This window comes from Mustela nivalis (assembly GCF_964662115.1).
Source record: "Mustela nivalis genome assembly, chromosome: 10".
Lineage (NCBI taxonomy): Eukaryota > Metazoa > Chordata > Mammalia > Carnivora > Mustelidae > Mustela > Mustela nivalis.
Window position 1 is genome coordinate 91,362,628 of NC_139029.1, and position 21,202 is coordinate 91,383,829.

Below are 21,202 nucleotides of genomic sequence, written 5' to 3' on the forward strand. Positions count from 1 at the left end.
ATCATCAAAAGAATAAAAGAAATGGCCAAAAGACTCGAAATGAAACTTCACAAAACAAGACGTACCACTGGTTCTAATACTAGCCCACGAAGAGACACAACTCTTTAGCCGTGAGGGAAAGAAATCAGTATACAACGAGATACCATAGCATATGGTAATTGCTTCATAAGCATAGGAAAACCCAATGGGATACCGGCTACACTGGTTTCTTTTTTCTTTTCTTTTCTTTTTTTCTTTTTTTTTTTGTTTTAAGCAGGACCCAACATGGGGTTCCAGTCCTGAAATCCAGACTTGAACAGGGATTAAGACTTGCATGCTGATCTGTCTGAGCCAAACAGGTGCCTCCAGAAAAGGTTTCGAATGCTCGCTCCTCACTTCACTACAGCTGTGACCTGGGACCTGGGACAAAGATCTTGGGAAGCTTGGTGTTCTTTGTATTTTTTTTTTCTCATCAGGAAACGATACCATCTGAGTTACAAGATAGTTCCTAATATTAAGTATGATCACCTGATACTGTACAGGAACTATACTTTTTGCATAGAAGATAGTTGACCTGGAATTCTCCTTGACACGTTTTCAAAAGCACAGACAGACCACTGACAAAGAACAGACAGGCTGTTTGGAAATAAATATCCTTTCCCCTTTTCCAGAAAGAAATCATGTACACATTAAAGAAAAAAAAAAAAAAAAGGAGAGGAACCAACTTGCATGGAACAACGTTCCCAAAACCCTGAAGCAGGTCTACTTTCCATTCCAGTAGACCCGAGATGAAAGTCTTGACGAGGTCCAATCCTGGCAGTCTTCTCCGTGTGGAGGCCACTGAGAAAGTCCACTCTGGCCCTACACGATCTGGACTAGCACACAAGTGTTCCTCAGAAAGATCAACAACGACTCAGCTCGAAACGGCCTGAGCAATTTGTACAAATGTGCTTGAGTTTAAGACCAGCTCCACTGCAGAACCAGGATTCACCCCTGAATCTAAGCCAGGATGTTCACAGATATCATTTCCAAAATCTCTGTTACAGGCCTTGGCACGCTCCACAGGTGGGAAAACAGGCGCAAGACTATCCATTGAGAGAAATATCAATCAACACTCAACAGGCATTACTAAATAATGTCCAGCAACTACTAAAAGGCAGGCAAGCTCTCTTTCAAAAGCCATGTGTTGAGGAACACAGACTTCTACATCTTCATGATTTGGGGTTGGAAGCTGGTTGCAAAACCACACCAGCAACCCAAAAATAAACAGATAAACTAGAATTCATCATCTTAAAAGCTTTTTGGTTCAAGGGTCACTATCGAGGAAGTGAAGTGAAAAGTGGGGTCTGCTATCTACAATGCATGTAAAGAACCCTCCTATAACTCAGCAGTTGGTAAAAAGACAGCCAATATAGGAATGGGGAACGGAGCTTGAGTAGACTTTCTCAAAAGGACAATACCATTGCAACAATGAACACAGGAAAAGATGCTCAATTTCATTAGTCCCTAGGGAAATACACATCTAAAGCACAGTGAGATCCCACGTCAGAACCACTACCATGACTTCAAGCAAAGAGACAATCAATACATGTGTCGGGAAGCTTGTAGAGAAATGGAATTCTTACATATTCCTGGTGGGAATGTAAAAGGGTGTCCCTGTTCTGCTTTGGAAAAGAGGCTGGCAGTTGCTCAAAAAGTTAAACACAGGGTCCCGTATGACGCAGCAATCCCACTCTTAGGTAAATAGCTAAGGAAACGGAAATGAAATGTGCACCTAAAGGGAAAACAAGTCTACCTAACACAGACTTGCAGTAAGAAGAATACTGACAGACTTGGGACAGGAAACCGTTTTCCTTCCTTTCTTTTCCTCCTTTTGTAAGACTTTATCTATTTATGTATTGGAGGGGAGCGGAGCGTGCCACAGACAGTGAGAAAGAGCACGAGAGGGGAGAAGGCCAGAGGGAGAAGCGGACTCCCCATGGAGCTGGGAGCCTGATGCCTCACTTGGTCCCGGGCCTCTGGGATCACCACCAGAGCCAAAGGCAGTCGCTTAACCAGATGAGCCCCCAGGGGCCCCAGAAACAGTTTGCAAGATTCATTGCATACACTAAGTCTGGGTTCTGTTTGCTGTTTTCCTGGGGGCTTTTTATTTTCATCTGTCTGGGGCTCTTTCATCGTTGTTTTCTGCTTTCTTTTGTTTAGTTTTTGCTGTAAAAAAAAGCTTTATTTACTACATACATGCTAAGAAAGTATTGTAAATGGAGGAAGGCCGAATACTTTGAAAACCTTTTCAAATACAAAGCAACTAAAGATGGCTAAACTGCTAGCATGTTTCTCTTGTATTTTAATGGCTAGAGAAAAAAACCTAGAGAAGACCTGGAGAAGAACATCCAGATAGGCTTTGACTTCAGACATTTCCCTCACTAGAAAAGCCTTAAGATCTGTTGAACCGCTGTTGAGAAGTGGGATGAGTTCAGGAGAGCCCCTAAGAACACCTGTTGCGAAGGGCGCCTGAGTAGTTCCTTTGGTTGAGCATCTGACTCTTGGTTTAGGATCGGGTCAAGGTCTCACGGGTTCTGATACCGAGCCCCTTATCACATACTCTCCCTCTACCCATGCCCCCCTTCTCTCTCCAAGAATTAAAGAGAAAGAAAAAGAACAAAGAAAACTCCGTGGGACGCTATTTCTGCCTGACGTTATTCTACACACATAAGGGAACGAATAATGAGCACTATGCTGAGACACTGTTTTGGAAAGAGAGGGAAACTGTGGAATCAGCACAAGGGTAGACAACGACTGACAGTGACCACTGAGGGGTGGGCCCCATCAGCGGTCACCTTCACGGGAGACCAGGCAGCCTTGTGTATCAGCATGGCCCCTCGGCAACTGGAAGGCAGGGGCTCCCCAGGTTCCACTGACACCCTGGACATTCTATTCAGTTAGTGCTGGTGCAGACCAGTAGCTGGCATTCTGGGTGCTCCCTCGGTCCTTCCGGTTGGAGTCGGAGATACGAGCAGTGCCTTTGGCTCCCACCTCTGGCATCTTGAACCTTGGTTGTCTCTCAAGTACTGTGGGGTGTTGCTCCAATTGTTCCCAACAGTAAGTAAAGGATTCCTGTAACCTCACCCCTCAGTCCTGATTAAACCAACTTGGCGTCACTGGTTTTTAACCCACCGTGAGTCTGGGTTTCTGCTTTTTGGTCCCCAGTTCTATCTCTACTGCCACGGGTCGCCATGGCAGCCCATCCTGGCCCTCTGTCCGAGGCAGGGGCAGAAAGCAGCCTCCAGGAAGTCAACTGGCAGCTTCGGTCACAGCTGGAAAAATCCACCCAGGACTTCCTAGACCTCAAGGAAAAATTCCTTGTATCCGAAGCGACGGCCTACTCCCTGGCCAACCAACTGCGGAAATACAGTAAGTCCTGCCAAGTCTTGGTCCCCAAAGCCATAGCTCTGTGTTCTCCTTCTGAGAAATGCAAAGCCTCTCCAGATGCTCTCTGCCCCATTTCCAGTGACAACACAAATTTCATTCTGACCACAGTCCGTGAAAGGTGAAGTGGGAATTTGCCCTCTGTTAGCTGAGGATGGGAAAACCAAAGACAAGTATGTTAGCATCCTCCCCATGTTAGCAGTGACCTATAGGGTGGCTTAGAGTTTCCATCCCAGTTCTTGACTCCTGGGGCAGACCCAGAGATGACTGGTCTTGTGAGGACCCTGTCTGTCCTGTAGCAGTCCTTCATCTCAGTTGCCGTAGGACTAAGGAACTCCATCGGGTCTCCGCTCTCGGGTGTCCCACCGGCAAAGCACCGAGCTGGCTGCACTGAGGAAATATGCTGATGGTCAAGGCGGCACCGGGGTCGTGGGGAGGAGGGAGGACTACAGCGGGTGACACTACGTGCTGTCAAGGAGAAGGAAGTGGGGCCTGCCTTCCCCGAAACTGCGGTATCCATGAGGGACGCCATCCACACAGGGACTCCCCAGGTGAGAGGGAACCCGTGCTTATGCTTTTCCCTTCCAAGCCCACGCAGGACATCTGAAGCCCGGTGGTACGGCTGGCAGCATTTGGGGGAACATAAGACAATCTGTGCGACCTCCTCTCTCTACCCCTGAGCTGGAGAACCTTCAGTGACGCGCCAAAGTCAGCAGGCCCAGGCCGAGGCCACCAGATGCTTGGCCAAGTGAGAATGAGGGTGAGAGGGGGACACCAGCCCCAGACACCGCCCAAGCCACTGGGTGCGCTAGGCCCTCTCCCACAGGCAGGCTGAATTGGGGAGCTCAGCTGCCTGTTCATGAGGACGGGGCTTCAGAGACAGAAGGAACCCAGAGATCGGGGCACGCGCACAACCCAATGACGGGAAGGAGTCCTGAGGCTGAATTTTTGCCATTTGCTCACACTTTGCCTTCCATACAGAAGGGAATTGAAAACAACTGAGGCGGCAAAAAGAATGAATTGAAACCTGCTCTTTAGGAAAGTGAAGAGATGATGACCTTTCATGGAAGGACAAGCCAAGTTTTGTCTACAACTTTCCTGATAAACCTAACTGATAACCTAACTGAGGGAAGCCAGTTGTGAAGATGATGAAAACAGTTACCACCCAAGGGCTTGGGGTGGAGGTAACTCAGCAGAGGGATGAAGAGCATGGGCTCTGGGTCAGTCCGCCTGGACTCAAATCCCTGCTGCCTAATCTTCCTCTGCCTCAGTTTCCCTGTCTCTTAGACTACTACCATCCTGCGGTCTACTTCTCTCAGTCACAATGAATACTGAGGAAATTCTCGTACAGCACTCATAGCAAAGCCTGGAAGCATGTAAACTCTGTTCATAATTCTACTGCTTCTACTTCCATAAATGTGATTAGGATTGGGCCATGTTCCTTTCACGTCTCTCTGGGTTCCTGCCTTCTAGTGTACACTGGTGTATCTGGCTGACGCTTTACCATTGAGACACTTGTGCAGTATAGAAATCCCAGCTCAGGGGATGCCCGTTGGTCCTGGCATCCTGGGGGCTTTACTTAAGGTCCCTCCTTAGTGTTCAATGAAGAGGCAGCGAGGCTTGCTAGTGTGGCCAAGATTGCGGCTTGTCGGGGGATACGAATTCTGACTCTGCCAAATACCAGTTAATCATGGAGTGGAGCTCCTCTCTCTATCTCGGGACTGCTCTTTCCTGGCCTCAAAAACGGGGAGCGATCCAGTGTCTAGCAGTTGGGACACTCCGCAATGAGGCGTGGAGCTCCCAGCACACGGCCCGGTTGCCAGGTTCTATTTGTCCTAGGGTGCAGCCTGCCTCCTCCCTTGAAAGCAGCGGGCATAGCAGCATGTCCAGCTTTCCACTGAGGCAGGCATCTCTGTTTCTCAGAGCGTGAAAAGTCGAGCGACCTCATCAAATCCGTGCTGGGGGAGAAGGTGCTGTGTGAGAAAGGCAAGCGGGCAGACACGTTGCCTGAGAAGCTCAGGTAAGGAGGGCCCTGTGTGGGAGGCTGGAGGGATGCCGTGGGCCCCTCTGACTGGTGGCAGCAACAAGTCTGGGCCCAGAGAAGGGCAGAAACCGTCATGGCAGGCACATTATACAGACATATCTAAGACGATTTAGACCACAGTGATTGGTAAACGATGGACTCCAGTGACTCAGAGCCTCATTCTCTCTTTTTTTTAAAAAAGGAATTCAATCTGAGGGGATTGAAGTGGCGAAGGGGTGGGAGGTTGCGGTACCAGGTGGTGGGTATCAAAGAGGGCACGGATTGCATGGAGCACTGGGTGTGGTGAAAAAATAATGAAGACTGTTAGGCTAAAGAATAAATTAAAAATTAAAAACTTTTTAAAAAAGGATATCAACATCACCAAATTCAAGGGGCAAGGGACCATTTGTGACCTTTGGCACAGCGAGCACATGAACAATCTTACGAGACCAACACTTGCTTTACCTTTCACATGGTCAGCCCTGGCTGACGACAGCCTGCCATCCTCTCTTCCCACAAATGCTGTCTTTTGGACGCTGCCATTCTCCTGGCACACCAGTTAACACCAGCCAAACTGTCCACGCTTCTGGGTCTGGCACTGTGTCCATTCACGGCACGCTGCCCCCTAGGGAGTTTTCCAGGGAAATGCGTGTGCCCCAAGTGAGCAGCTGAAGGGGCATGTCTCTGAAGCGAGCTCTGGAGGTCAGGAGGAAAGATACACGGGATGTCCAGGGCATGAACAGGAGCACACTCTGATCCAGAGGAAGGCTGGATTAACCTTCTACTTTCTCTGCCACAGACACGTCACCACACAGGCCAGAATCCAGCTTTGAGGGCTCATTGGGAAATTCTGCTAGAAATCTCTATGAAAGCTCTTATCTATTGTTCACACCTTTGCATTTTAGAACATTCTCTGTGTTCTCCCAACTTAGGGTATGTCATCTGCTGATGCAAGATCAGGCGAAAGAACTGACCCGCTTATATAAGAAGCTGCGGGAAGGGGAAGAGGTTTCCCAGCTGCTCGTTCAGCACCTAGAAGCCCTCCTCATCCATGATGGCGCTGAGCATCCCCAAGGGCAGGGCCTGCGAGGGCAACTGGCTGAGGGACGCAGGCTGGCCAAGTGCCTTGCCCGAAAGCTCAGCCCAGGTGAGATGGCCACAGACCCCTGACTGCACTGTGCTGCTCCGAGTCCCTGGGCTGCCAAGAGACGCCCCGCCTGCCCTCACACTCTTGGCAGCGGCTGTCCTGGGTTCCCCATCGCACGTGGGGCCCTGAGAGGACCAGGACTGGGAGGTGGTAGCAGAGAGGAGCAATGCTCGGGGGGGCACGTCGCCCTGGTCCACTTGTCTGCTGCCTCCCTGAGGGGACACAGCCTTTCGGGTAGGAGGAAGCATCGGCCAGTGTTAGAGCCCGGAAAGGGGAATGTGACAGGAGGGATCCTTGTTAGCCTGCAAGGATCCCTGCAGAAGTGGGAGCTTCCCAGACTCAGCCCGGTCTGTATTAAGCCTAGGGGAGAGAGTGAGTTTTCCTTTCTCCATAGCTGTTCCCTCATCTGGTATGTACTTCAAACAAACTTGTTGCCACTGTAGTCACCAGATGGGAAAATTACTGAACGCACTTCACACCTAAAAGAAAGGCCCTGACAGTGTGGAGTTGGATGAGGTACTGGATGCAGTAGGACTTGGAGGTGGGAACCCAGTTGAGACTGGAACACTTTTCATAGACAGAGTCCCCTTGAAGACACCAAAGCCCACATGGCTATCCATGAAATCCCCGGTGGAGGGATGGGGGACAGGGGGTGGTCCTGTCATGAAGACAAGGAAGAGGCTCCGTGTGACAGCCGTGAATGCACAGAGTCTGTGCGTGCAGTGGGAATGGGGGCATGCTGCACGACACGATTTTCCGAAGTCAAGATTGACCCTGGACGAGCATCCCCTGATATGGACAACAAGAGACCGTAGAAATAGTTGCCCAGGTTCAGTGGTGCTGATCCTCCAAATCAGAGACACCTTTCTGATGGATCAGAAACCCAGGTCACAGCAATTCCTAATGACACTGCCCTCAACTCAGAAGACTCCCTAGTTGTGCAAAGTCACTTCTGTCTCTCGGGCCATTGGAGCCGCAGGGCTTAGAGCAGTGATGTGGGAAATAGCTGAAGGGACAATTCTGGATTTCTTTACAGAAAATTACGACCACGAGGGGGACGACGACGACAGCGATGACGAAGAAGAAGAAGCAGGAGAAGAAGAAACAACACTGAGTATCGTACAGTGTATGTTTCTCTGAAGCAAGGCAGGGTCCTGAAACTTCCCTACCCCATACACAGCCCGTTTCTTTGCAGCTTGGAAGATTATTCTGGTTTGATGCTGGATAGATTTCATTCATTCCTTTAATCTCAATGGCTGATTCCGTTAAACCACTGACCTACAGCATTTCAGGTGGAAAAAGCCTAAATACCGCAACAACCCTCTAGGAAGCAGCCAGGGACTGCTTCCCCCACAATCTCAGGGAAGAAGAATCGGTTTGTTGTTTGCACAGACTCAAGACAGGATGCTGTGAGGATGGCCTGGCACGTCAGGGACATTTGTCGAATGACTCAAGAGAGCAATCCCAGTGACAGGGCCCTACCTAAGCTCTGTGGGATGATTTGTCTCACACTTGCCTGTAATTACGCTGCTTGTAGCTCTGCCCTGAGCTACATGGGACATAGGAGTGGGCATCTGTGAAGGGGAATCTTCTAACTGTAACTCCTCTCTGTTTATTTGCAGACAACCAAATGGATCAGGAGGGGCTGAAAGGCCAGGACTCCGTTGCCCCTAGGTAATTCTGAATACTTAGGGGCTATGAATTCCAAAGTGGCAACCAGGGAAAAGCAGAAAGTGCTCGATAGAGAGAGCTCTCTTACCCATTGGGTCAATGAGAAATGATCCGTTTTCACCACGTTTTCGGTCTTCATTGTGTTACTTGGATTGCTCCCAGTTTCTGAAGTACTTCTCTAGTTGAGGAACCCGAAGTCAGAACTAATACGTCAGAGGGTTCACTGTCCTCACTCATTCTCCACTTTGTGCTCTAGACAGACCTGCATGTCTACTTTCTGCCTGTTCGATTTAGCATGCTGACATGTGTGCATAGCATGAAAATATCATAGCCACGAGACAACATCCTCTATCGCGCCACAATATTGAGAGAAAGAGGCCTTTTCGGCCCGAGGTCCCGGGGACGGCCTCCTAACCCCCGGAGCAGCCGCCGCTTGGCCACTACGTGCCGAACTCAAAGCCATTTGAATGAAGGGTTGGGAAAGCCGCCATGCTGGGCCTCTGTACGTAGTGAGTCATGGCTGGACGGCACAGAGATCATTCAGTCTCTTCACAAGTTTGGTGGCTTGTATAGCGAGCACTTATTGTCCTTCCTATCTGCTACCCCTGTGACAATCACACCTTGTCGCACAAACACAAGAAGATTTCTCTCTCTCTCTTTCATGGCTCAACCTCTCTGCTTTCCGGACCACTCCCTTCTGCTTTCTGTCAAAGCCAGACAGGACATAGCGTTCAGATCCCTCTGAGGTTAATGTTCAGTTTTCCCCACCCTGCAGGCTCACCACACAGCTGCTAGAGCAGGACACCTCACGGGACACTCCGGATGAACGCTACCTGACATACTCAGTGCTTCCCGACATGTCTGACTCCTACTGGCCTTACAGGAGCTCCGCCATCTTCTCACCGGAGAACCCACAAGTCTGTTCCTCTCTGCAAGTGGCCAGTGAGTACTCCATTGTCAAGGTGATAAAGCTCCAACTGAACACGACTCCCACACAGATCACCTATTCTTTGTACCCCGGACCTCTGCTGTGCCCAGAGAGGTCATCCCTGTGGGCAGGCCTGGGAGAGACATACTGCCCTTAGCTGGGCTCTAGAACTGAGTTTTAAGCCCAGACATCAGGTGGGTCTGGGGACGTTGCTCTCTTCCTACTCCCAGGGCATGCCCATGTCTCCCTGGCTTCTCCATCGGGTCCCGGGGCCCACGTCAGGCACCACACACTCAACTCACCTCAGCAAGAGGACAAGAGAAGGTATCTGTCAGACCTCATTTGGATGAAATTTCTTTTCTCACCTTTAATAACCTGTCCATTTCATCTCTGAGCCAGGTCCTTGAGGAACCCAAGCCTGAAGCAGTCAATTGCCATTCTTGTCCAAGGTTAACTGGTTTTGCTCTTCTCAGCCCCATTCTCTAGTCCTTTAGGATGGCTTGCCTTCCAAAACGGTTCTCCAAAAACCCACCACAAGCACTTCCACTGATACCGTGTTCGTGTGTTTCCAGAAGCACAGCTGAGCCTTAGCATTCCCCCCAACCCCACATGAACTGGGGCAACATTCTGTGCAGCCCCAAAGACTCACATGAAGTTGAGGGTTTGTAGTTGCCTTCCATCTCTTCAGGCTCAGTGTAAAAGTGCCACGAAGGCTTCCGCAACTCGGCCTCTGATGAGAGAGGCTGAATACTGCAGTACTCCTTGTAGGACAGAGGGAGGCTTACTTCCCAGAATCTGTGAGGACAGAGAAGTTAAAGTGTGTACACCGATTTCCGACGGGGGACACTGTCATGATGATCTCGTACACAATGGCTCAGTCTCCGAAATCCAGGCAGTAACCACAAGGGAATGCGGGAGGGCACCTTCCAATATTACTTTCACTCAATCTGTCCCCACATTATGCATACCTGAATACCTGGATTGCATCAGACACTGGATTACTAATGGAAAGAGGGGATCTTATTACTCACTGGTGCTGACTGTATTTCTTTCCAGAATATCAACTGAATCATGAGGAGGAAGAAGGCCAAGACCCACTATGCCGCAGGTAACTCTGAAGAAACTTGGCTTCTTTTAGGGGTGAATTGAAGGACTGTATTTCAAGGAACAATTAGAAACTGACAAACCTATCTCTTTCATCCCTCCTCCAATCACAAATCATCTCGTTGAACCACGACGTGTGTCTTCCCTGTGTTACACGTCTCCGTTCATTAATGGACTCCTCCATTTCAGACACCTGCAGTCATTTGACCTGCATGAATTGACTAGTCAGTGGGATTCTCAGCATTGCCCTCTTCTCTTCTTTTACTAAATCCACAGAGAGAGGCAGAGCTGTGTCTCCCTCCTCGGTCTTACCACATTGAGGATACACTGTAGAAAAAGAATACCTAGGAAACCTATCACGTCACGTCACGTCACGTCACAGTAGTTAGAGAAAGAGGCACTGAGGTCACGAGATCGCTCGAGGCTGAGGATGCATTTGAAAAGGCATCCTGGGTTCACTAGGTCCCTGAAGGTAACAGCCACAAAGTTTATGCAAAAGTGTCGAAGCCACCTTTCAAACCCTCGATGCATACTCTGAGCCACGACTTCTATTCTACCATCCTTCAGTTTGTTACTCAGAAGCTTAGATCTGTAGCCTCTACCCTGAGACCCTTCTGTTGTCTGGCTATATGTACATCCCCCTAGCAGTCATACCCTGCCCCTGAAACAGGAGGGTAGTTTCTGCGGGGAGGCGTTCCTTTCTCACGACTCTACTACTCGGCCTCCCATTAACAGCGGTAGGATACTGGGGTGTCTCCTTTCCTTGATTTCACGGTCAGATCTTCCAACCCTCCCAGGCCCAGCAGAAAGCTTCCAGAGGTGGAAGAGCAGGACGCCCAAGGAGACTCACTGGATGGAGGCTATCTGACTTACTCGGCCCTTCCTGACCTGGCTGACCTGCAAGGGACCTCTACGAGGGCTGGCATAAACTCATTTGATGACATTGACAACTCTTCTGCTCTGGCAGTAGCTAGTGAGTCCACCATGGTGCAGCTGACAAAGCCCCAAATCGACCACCAGGCCGACCCACTAGGTTTGCTATCCCAGCCTCCGCTTATGCTGACAGGTGTCACCGCTGTGTAGGAGCCCGGTAGACATGGGGATCAGAGTCAGGCTCTGGGATACCCTTTTCAGCAAAGACCTCAGCTGAGAAATGCACCTGCCCTTTGATCCTCATCCCAGGCCCTGCTTAGGGCTTCTGACAGAAGTTAGGACATTGCAATCAAGGCAGATGTGACAACTCACACTCCCTTCGGCTGCGTAAGCTGAGGTGTCTGTCTTCGTTCCTCATTTCCATTAAATGTCTCTCCTCATCTGCCATGCTCTCCTTTTCATTCCCATACAATGTCCCTTGAATTGTCGTGCCCGTCCAGAGATGCCATCAGCCTTTCCTAGGTCTGGGGATTTGTCCTTTCCCTGGTTTGACTGCTCTCATCCCCACTGTCTGTGTGCTCTGTGTTGGCTGTCTTCACGGAGTCAACGTTGCTGTATGAGGCCATCAACACCTCTGCCATCAGCTGGCTTAGATGCTTCCCGCGAGTAAAGCGGAGCCTGGGCTTTGCCTCTCCCCGTGCACGGCTCCTATGTCTGTGGAGCGCAAAGGATTGTACACAAAAGATTCCGTTCGGCTTGTGGGTTTGCAGATTTGATCCGTCAGTCTGGTCTCTGTCTAAATGTCCTTAAACCATCACACCTAGAGTATCTCATGGGGTGAGGTAATGAGAGAAGTTTGCAATAAGGTTTTAGAATCGAGGGAGGCTGTTCCCCAGTACCTGTAGGAAAACACATGTGTCACTCTGTACAGAGACCCTTTGTCTGTGGCCTGACCACTACGGGGAGCTCGGGCCCGAAGGCTGCGGAACGCACGCTGTGGCAAATTCCCAAGACACTCCCTGAGGCCTCCTGGAGGACTTCTTCCATGCCTTCCTCTGCCCCGCTAAGGATTATTCTCCCCATATGGTAGTTGTAGTCGATGCTTGGTTTTAATGTACAAGTGGTGATCTGTGCAAAGTGACTGGCCCTGTCTGTCTGCATTTCTAGGAAGTCCTAATGATCTTTTTGAGGAAGAGGACCAAGACCCCCTAGGCCCCAGGTAATTCTGAAGAACCTTGCCTTCCTTCAGTGGTGAATTGAAGGACTATTTTAAGGAACAAATAGAAACTGACAAACCTATCACTTTCATCCCTTCTCCAAACACAAACCCTCTCCTTGAACCATGATGTGTGTCTTCCCTGTGTTACACGTCTCCTTTCCTTTTGGACTCCTCCATTTCAGTCACCTGCAGTCACTTGACCTGCATGAATTGACTAGTCGGTGGGATTCTCAGCATTGCCCTCTTCTCTTCTTTCACTAAATCCACAGAGAGGGGCAGAGCTGTGTCTCCCTCCGCGGTCTTACCGCATTAAGGATACACTGTAGAAAAAGAATACCTAGGAAACATGTCACGTCACGTCATATCACGTCACCGTACTTAGAGAAAGAGGCACTGAGGACACGAGATCGCTCCAGGCTGAGGATGCCTTTGAAAAGGCATCCTGTGTTCACTAGGTCCCTAAACGTAACAGCCACAGAATTTATGCAAAAGTGTCGAAGCCACCTTTAAAATGGTCGATGTATACTCTGAGCCTCGACTTCTATTCCACCATGGTTCAGAGTTTGATGCTCAGAAGCTTAGATCTGTCGCCTCTACCCTGAGATCCTTCTGTTCTCTGGCTATCTGTACTTCCCCCTAGCAGCCATACTCTGTCCCTGAAACAGCAGGGTAGTTTCTGCGGTGAGTAGTGGCTGTGCTCCTTTCTTATGACTCTACTTCTCGGCCTCCCATCTGAAAGCGTAGTTTTATGGGGTGTCTCCTTTTCTTGTTTTCATGTTCTGATCTCCCCACCCTCCCAGGCCCAGTCTGTGTCTGCCAGAGGTGGAAGAGCAGGATCCCCCATGGGACTCCCTGGATCAATGCTATTTGACTCACTCAGCCTTTCGTGACCTGGCTGACCTGCATGGGACCTCTACGAGGGCTGACAGAAACTCCTTCGATGATATGGACAGTTCTTCTGCTCTGGAAGTAGCTAGTGAGTCCTCCGTTGTCAAGCTGAGAAAGCTCCAACTCGACTCCCTCGCTGACCCCTTATGTTTGCTATTCCAACCTCTGCTTACGCTGAGATGTGCCATTGCTGTGTAGGAGTTGGGTAGATATAGGGATCCCAGTCAGGCGCTAGGCCAGTCTTTACAGCACAGATATCACGTGAGGCACAGACCCGCCCTTCATTCCTCATCCCAGGCTCTGCTTATGTCTTCTGATATACGTTAGGACATTGGAGTCAAGGTAGATGTCACAACCCACACACATTTGTGATGCAACGCCGCAGGTGTCTTTGCTCCGGATTTCCATTAACTGTCTCTCCTCATCTCCAGGGCTCTCGTTTTTATACCCATACAATGGACCTTGTTTTCTTTGTCCCTTTTCAAAGATGCTGTCAGCTTTACCTGCATCTTTGGCTTTGTCGTTTCCCTGGTTTGACTGCTCTGATTCAGTGAGTCATCACAGCTGTATCAGGACATCCACACCTCTGCCATCAGCTTGCTTGAATGGTTCCCTGAGCAAGGCTGAGCCCGGCCATTCCCCCTCCCCATGCATGGCTCCCACGTCTGTGTACTCGAAGGAATTGTACACACAAGATTCCTCTTGATTTGAGGGTTTGCAGATTCAATCCATCAGTCTGGTCTCTATGTCTAAATGCCTTTCAACCATCACACCTAGAGCATCTCATGAGATAAGGTAAGGTGAGAAGGACGCAGTACGTTTTTAAAACTCAGACAAGCTCTCCCCCAGAATCCATGGTAAAACACACGTTTCACTCTACACAGACTCTTTCCATGTGGCCCCACCACATCAGGGAGCTCGTGCCCGAGGCCTAAGGAAAGCAAACCGTGACACATTACCAAGGCACTCCCGGAGGCCTCCTGGAGGGTTTCTCTCACACTACCCTCTGCCCCATTAAGGAAAATTATGCCCGAGTGTTAGCTGCAGCGGATATTTTATTTTAACGTACCGATGCCATTCCGTTTAATGTGACTGGCCCTGTCTCTCTTTAGTTGTAGAAAATCACAATGATCTTTTGGAGGTAGAAGACCAAGACCCGATATGCCCCAGGTAACTCTGAAGATTCATGGGCTTTAATTCAATGGTGACATCTGGTGATCTAGGCAAATCTAGAAATTGCTAAATATGCCTCTCTCACCCATTCTCACATGCACAAAACAGGCCATTAGCAATGGTTTCTGCTTTTCTGGGGCACTACTATAAGCCCCTTTCTCAATCCCTCCCAAGCCTGGAGTCTGCAGTCCCCTGATGCAAGTATATTAAGCACACTGGACTTCTTGCCTTCTCACGGTCACGCTTTGATCCAAATCAGGCCAAAGATGCCATCTACCTCTGCTGCTTTTGCATTATGACGTGGGTAGGAATTCATGGCAAGACAACTGTTTAGAAAAAAAATAAAATTCGTGGGACACACAAGCATTCTAGGAATCTCCAATGCTGCCATAGCCTGGGGTGGTCTTGCTCCTTTCTGCAAATTTCAACAAGACGTAGGCCAAAGTGCTGGTGCTGCTTTTCTTGTTTTCTGAGTGTGCTGTTTGTTTTGGGACGGTGGTGCACTGGGGAGGTTCAGACTCTCTTCCTTTAAACTCCCATTTTGGCCATGCTCTGACCACCTCTTGCTCTGGTTCCCTCTCTCCTTCCCTGATCTATCCCTGCTTCATCCACACCCTTCCCCAGAGGGAGGCAGAATGGCTCCTCTCCCCTGATGGGGACTTCCCGTTTGTTCTCTGTGACCACACCGTCCTCCCCGCTGCCCTAAACCACTGGGACTCCATGTTGACTCAGCCTTCCTGTTGCATCTCCAGTCCTCCCTGTAACTCGAGGCTCTGCACGGAGCTGCCCGTGGTAGAAGAGAATGACGTCCCACAGGACTCTCTGGATGAATGTCATTTGACTTCTTCAATTGGCCATCACCTGCCAGACACCTGGAGGCCTTGTACAAGTGCCTCATCTACACGTGACAAGGAGGAAACCTTCGAGGGTCTGGATGTAGATGGTAAGTAACCCCATTGTGAGGGGCACAAACTTCCTGGGAAGGGAGGGTCCCAGGAAGCCTGTCTTCTCTGTATACAGCAACATAAATAGGCTGAGAGATGCATCCCTGCCAACAGGCCCTGTAGACCCATACTGGTTTGAATATGCTCTTGGATTTTATTTTCAAAACACTGGGACACCCGGGGGTTAAGCCTCCAGCTCTTGATCTGCGCTCAGGTCCTCCTCTCAGGGTTCTGAGTTCAAGCCCCACGTTCTGATCCACACTGGATGTGGAGCCTACCTCAAAGAAAAGGCATCATGTGGGTCAGACAAGTTTCCTTTCCTTCTGTCCCACACTATTCCTGTGTCACCTGCCCCCTCACAAGCAGCAGGCTGTTGGGACCAAGTAAGGTGAGAGAGGAGAAATGGAGAGAAAGGGACAAAACCTCAGCCACCGCTCTCTCACCTGGAGGCATCTTGGTAACAGGCCTCTTATTTCCAAGAAGAGACTTTTTAGACCCAAGAAATTCTATGGCCACTTGTACGTCCTGTGTATCTTCTTGCAAGCTCTCTGGTCTCCACACTGCTATGCGGCTGCTCCCTATGGGCAGCGTCTGTGCTGTTTCTGCTGAGCTCAAATTTCATTCTCCCCGGGTGTTGGCCTTCCTCTGGAGCATTTACATGGAAGATCCTGAGCACCCAGTCCTGTCTGTCCCCTGTCCCATGGATTCAGTGAAGCCAAAGCTCTAGTCCCGCTTTTCCTCCCCCGTGGATGGTGGGCTTTTCACCCTCTGTGCAGCATCAGTGATATTTTCCCAGCTTGGATACGGTTTCTGTCACGTGTCCACTCTTGGTGGCATAATGCCCTCTAAATGAGCAGCAGCCTGTGCACCTTACGTGGCTACGGGCATCATTCAGGGGCAAAGCAAAGAGTTGTTTCCCTCTCCAGGATCTTCAGAAACGTGGAGCCTGCTGAGTGTGACCCCCTTCCGGCCACGCTCACACAGGGGCGCAGGCCAAAATCCACTTCCCGTCTCTTCCCGCTCAGGCTATTTTCTGGACCTCCCTTCTGGGAGAAAAATTGGCCCTGTTAGGAGACTTTCTCTGCTGAACAAAACATGTGCTAGGGCCAGCAAGGAGTCCATGATGTTCCTTATTGGATCAATATGGTACAGTGAAACTGCCTAAGAAATGTTTTGTCCCTCAACCTTACGTGGACAGTAACAGCCTTTCCGCCCTAGGACTACCTTCTCCCGAGTTTCCCCGTCCTCCCCGAGGGCCAAAGAGACCAGGCATCCTCAGCATTACAGCAATTTGGGAGGCACAAATGAAACACACGGTTATTTAGCATTCTCCAAGGGGCAATAGAATCCAGATGAGTGGACGGACGGAAGGGCAGACAGAAATTGCAGATGAGAAGCTTCAAAAGGCTTCAGAGCTGGGAAAAGGCCCCATAAGTTGGCCCGTGCTACCTTTTCGCAACTCCCTCTTCTAGGGGTACCTGAAGCCTCGAGGCTGAACTTCTTCCCCCGTTCTTTGTTGCCACTACACATGGACAACTCCTTCTCCCAAGCCCTGAGAACTCTCCAGGAACTTCTCTCTAGGCTCTCACACCAAGGTTACTATGAACAGAATGATAGGCATGAGCTACTGGGCCCATCCGAAGGCCCTGCGGAGTCAGGGGGTGATTTTCACCTCAGGGACTCTGCAGCCTGGTCACCTGCCAACACAGCATCCACAGGCTCAGAGACAATGGGGACATCTCCTTCATAGCCATGATGCCTGCCTTTGTACCTGCTCCCAGGGTGGTCTCACAGAGGGGCGGGGGCATCAGACATGGGTGTTCTGAGAGCACTCAGCTAAGGAGCCCTGGGATGGATCCCATTGAAATCTCTTCTCGCTTCAGCTCCGATGCAGTCTCCCTGTCACCAAGGGCCATCCAGTGGAAACTTGACTTTCCCAAGAGCACAGGTGCAAAGTTCCGGGGCACAGACACAGCCAAGCACCCCGGTGGCTGATTCCCTGCAACTGCAGCTGGACCAGCATTTGGACCGTGGTGACAACAGAGCCAGGCTCAGCCTCTCCTCTGCCATCGGGAGCCTGGGCACCAACATGGGTTCTGGGGACCAACCGCCACTGCTCCGAGGTGAGAGGGAAGGTGACTAGGAAGCTCTAGGCCCTGTGTTGGTCATCACAGACTTGTGGCTACAGGTAGCAATGGGATGAGGTTGAGCCCCCACGATGCTGCAATACAGCAAGGTGAGCAAGAGCCTGGTGTTCAGTATCAGCTCTGAACCAGGTACTGGCCTTGCCACTTCCTGGCTGTATAACTGGCCAACTTCCGCCTCTTCTCATGCATTTTCCCTTCAGTCCGCTTACTGAAAACCACAAAAAATGGGGTCTCCGTCTCATTGTTCTTGGGAACATGAAATACAATTCATAGGGGCCCTGATGCAACAAAATTGCATGACAATATGTATGAATTTGTCACATCGAATCCTCAGATGCCTGTGGGGTTTCAACTCTTGGAAATGGTGTCAGGGCATTGTTTCATGTGGGGAAGAGCAGTTTGAGGCAGATCTACTATCCCCGGACCCCATCCTGCCTGCCTTTCTCAGAAAGGCTCATGCGCCCAGTTTTCTCTCCTTCAGCATCGTCAAGCCCATCTGCCCTGTTCGGTGCTCACAGACACTGTAGAAATACTGGCCTCGCAACACCACGTACTACTGATTTTTGTTTTTTCCTTTTCTAAGCTGAGAAGGGTCCACTTTACCCCATGAAGTATACAGGTCACTCTCTCTTCGGGTCCTCCATCTAGTCCATCTGCTCCCTTCATCTCCGGGGCCTCATGCCCAGCCTCCTGCTCCTCAGGATCCACCTCTGCTCAGATGTCCTGAAGACTGAGCGTTTCCACCCTCCTCTGCATCCTGTCTTCCTTCCCCACCAGCACTCAGAGTCCCTTCCTGGAGCCTGGGGTGCCTTGGGGCTCCTCGGTCAGGAGCTGACCTCCCTGAGAATTGAGGAGATGCCGTTCCCAGGGGGAGGCCACATCAGTAGCAGCACTGTGGCACCAGGGAGGGCCCTGGAGAAAGAGCTCAGTGAGTGCTCGGGGAAGCCCAGCGCGGACCAGGGCCTTAGCACTCACCCTCCTTACTGTCTTCTCCCTGCGGCCTGTCACTTCTCCTTGGCGCCCACCGTCCTGCCCCGACCCGCTGGCCCCCTCCCTCTCTCTGTGACTCACGTCCCATGGAGGCCTGAGCAAGAAAAAAAGCTCCATGCCAGCTCCTTGGTCCGCTCTGCTTATAATAACAAAAATGCCTCGGACAGGCTGACTTCTTAACAACAGAAATCGGGGGCGCCTGGGTGGCTCAGTGGGTTAAGCCGCTGCCTTCGGCTCAGGTCATGATCTCAGGGTCCTGGGATCGAGTCCCGCATCGGGCTCTCTGCTCAGCAGGGAGCCTGCCTCCCGCTCTCTCTCTCTGCCTGCCTCTCCATCTACTTGTGATTTCTCTCTGTCAAATAAATAAATAAAATCTTTAAAAAAAAAACAACAACAACAACAACAACAACAGAAATCGGTATCTCACCATTCCGGAGGCGCGCCAGAACCACCATCAAACAGGGACACATTCGGGGCCTGGTGACACTGCCTTCCTGGCTCAGAGGTGGCTGCCTTCTGGCTCTGTCCTCACAGTGCAGAGAGGCGACGGAACCCTGTGAGGTCTCTTTTATAGGGCGCGAATCCCTTCTAGGGGAGGAGCTGCCTCCCAAAGGCTCACCCCATCATACCATCACACTGGGGGATTAGGTTTCATCCTATCAGCTGGGGGTGAATACACAATTACACGCTGGGGCAGATGCTTTTACTCTGACTTGTTCCCACCGACTCCCCCATGGAACATGTCCATGGTCACCTGTTTCTCACCACTGCTTTTCTCGTTCTTTTGGATTCCGTGTCTTTTCTTTTACTCGATGCAGCTGAGCAGAGCGGGGGTAGAATGCTCTGGGCCTGTCCGCAAATCCCTCATTAATCACTGACTCCCTTATACATACATATATACATACAGACACAGACATTTCTATCTTAGGTCACACACATGTTGTCTATTCGGTGTGTATATTATACGTAGTGCACAGGTATGAAACGCTGGCCATGTTGATGCATGTTGTATGCATTCCCCAGTGTGCTCTTCCCTGGTTGACCCCGAAAGGCTTCCCTGCAACCTAGACTTTGCTGCGCTCTACAGTCTCTTCTCGACAAGAGTACAGCCTCTTTCCAGCACAATTTCCTTGTGTGTGGAAACTTCTCTTTCCCAGAACTGTTTCTTTTTACCGATCGTTTCTCGTGCTTTCACTTTTGTCCATTGGGAACCTGTTGGCCTCCTGGCCCAGTGAGCCTTACTTGAGTATGAGAGAGAGAGCCAAAACCGGAAGTAATCAAACTGTGTCCACGGGCCTGTGATCTGTCAGACGGCCTTTCTCATTCTGGCCACTGTCCTTCTTTGACATCAATGGAGGTGGAGGTCCAGAAAGATCATGAATCACAGCGGATCCTGTCGATGTGCTTTTCCTTGCAGAACTGGCTTTGGATGCTTCCATGTGCATGAAGAACCCTCCCAAGCTGGAGCGTGATGCTGGTGAGGACTCGAGGGACAGACAGCATGGCTGTCAAATCCATGGCCACATGAAAGCCCTCCGTGTCATGAAACAGAAGATTCCCAAGAGAATACTGCAGTTTGGCCAGTGGAGACTGGCATGCAGATTCCCTGGTCTTCAAGCTTAGGGCCCAGAGGTAATCATGCCTTTGGCGCTTGGGGCATGGACTCCTACTGTTCTCCTGCTGATTAGAGCTCCACCCCCCCAACACCCCCGACCAAACACACACTGTCTCTTCACTTGCTCTCCCTCCTTCGGCCATTCCCACAGCTGGTGCTTCCCCGGTTTCGCATGGGGGCTGCCACCCTGCCGGCCCTTGGTCTCCATCACCGGGATGCAGCTCAACTCTGCTGTGTTCCTGCCGGGGCTGTCCTGGGATTCCCTCTCCCCTCTCTCCACGCCCATGGCGAAGCAGGCCCCACGGCCCTCCTCAGCAGAGCAGCATTATTACACCCATCAAACACTTAGAGCTCTGCCAGAAACCACACGCTTTCTTGGCTTCCTTGCCCTCCTTCCCTGCTTCTCCAATTCCAAGCCTCCTCCTCCCAGGTCCGAGGTCTCAATGAGTCACTGCCACATGCACTCTCCTCTTGGGACGTTCAGGAAATCTGAGCTAGGTGGACACAGAACCCTCACCTGGGACCCAGCTGGTGGGTCAAGCTTCTCCTCAGCCCCTATCATACACGATACAATGAGGAAGGAATATTGCCTGGAAACCCAGTGTCTAAAACATGATCCCTTCCCTGATCGAGGTTGAGGAATTTCAGGTTTCTTGCTTCCTGTGGCAATCAAAACCATGGTTCACAAAGTCACTACGAGGACTTGCCAGCTCCCCGACAGGTCCACGACAGATTGAAAGAAAATAATCCTATGGTGTCATTATACAACATCTCAGGAAACAATCTCAGGACTCCTTCTCCTATCTATCCATTTGCAGGCCCTTCAGAACACCCCTGGAATCCATGAGAGGCTCTACGCTTATGGAAAGTTGGGGAAAGAAGGGATGAGAATCTAGAAAGCAAACATGAATCCTTCTCCATGTGCCCTTTACACTTTGCTGAAGCTTATACCTACTCAGACTATTCCTACAAATGCCCCAAGGTCTATCCTGTGTGAGATAACATTCAGAGACCCTTGTTGTCCCTGAGGGAAAATGAAGTGTCCCTGATAACACCCAGGCTGTCCTTTGTGAAT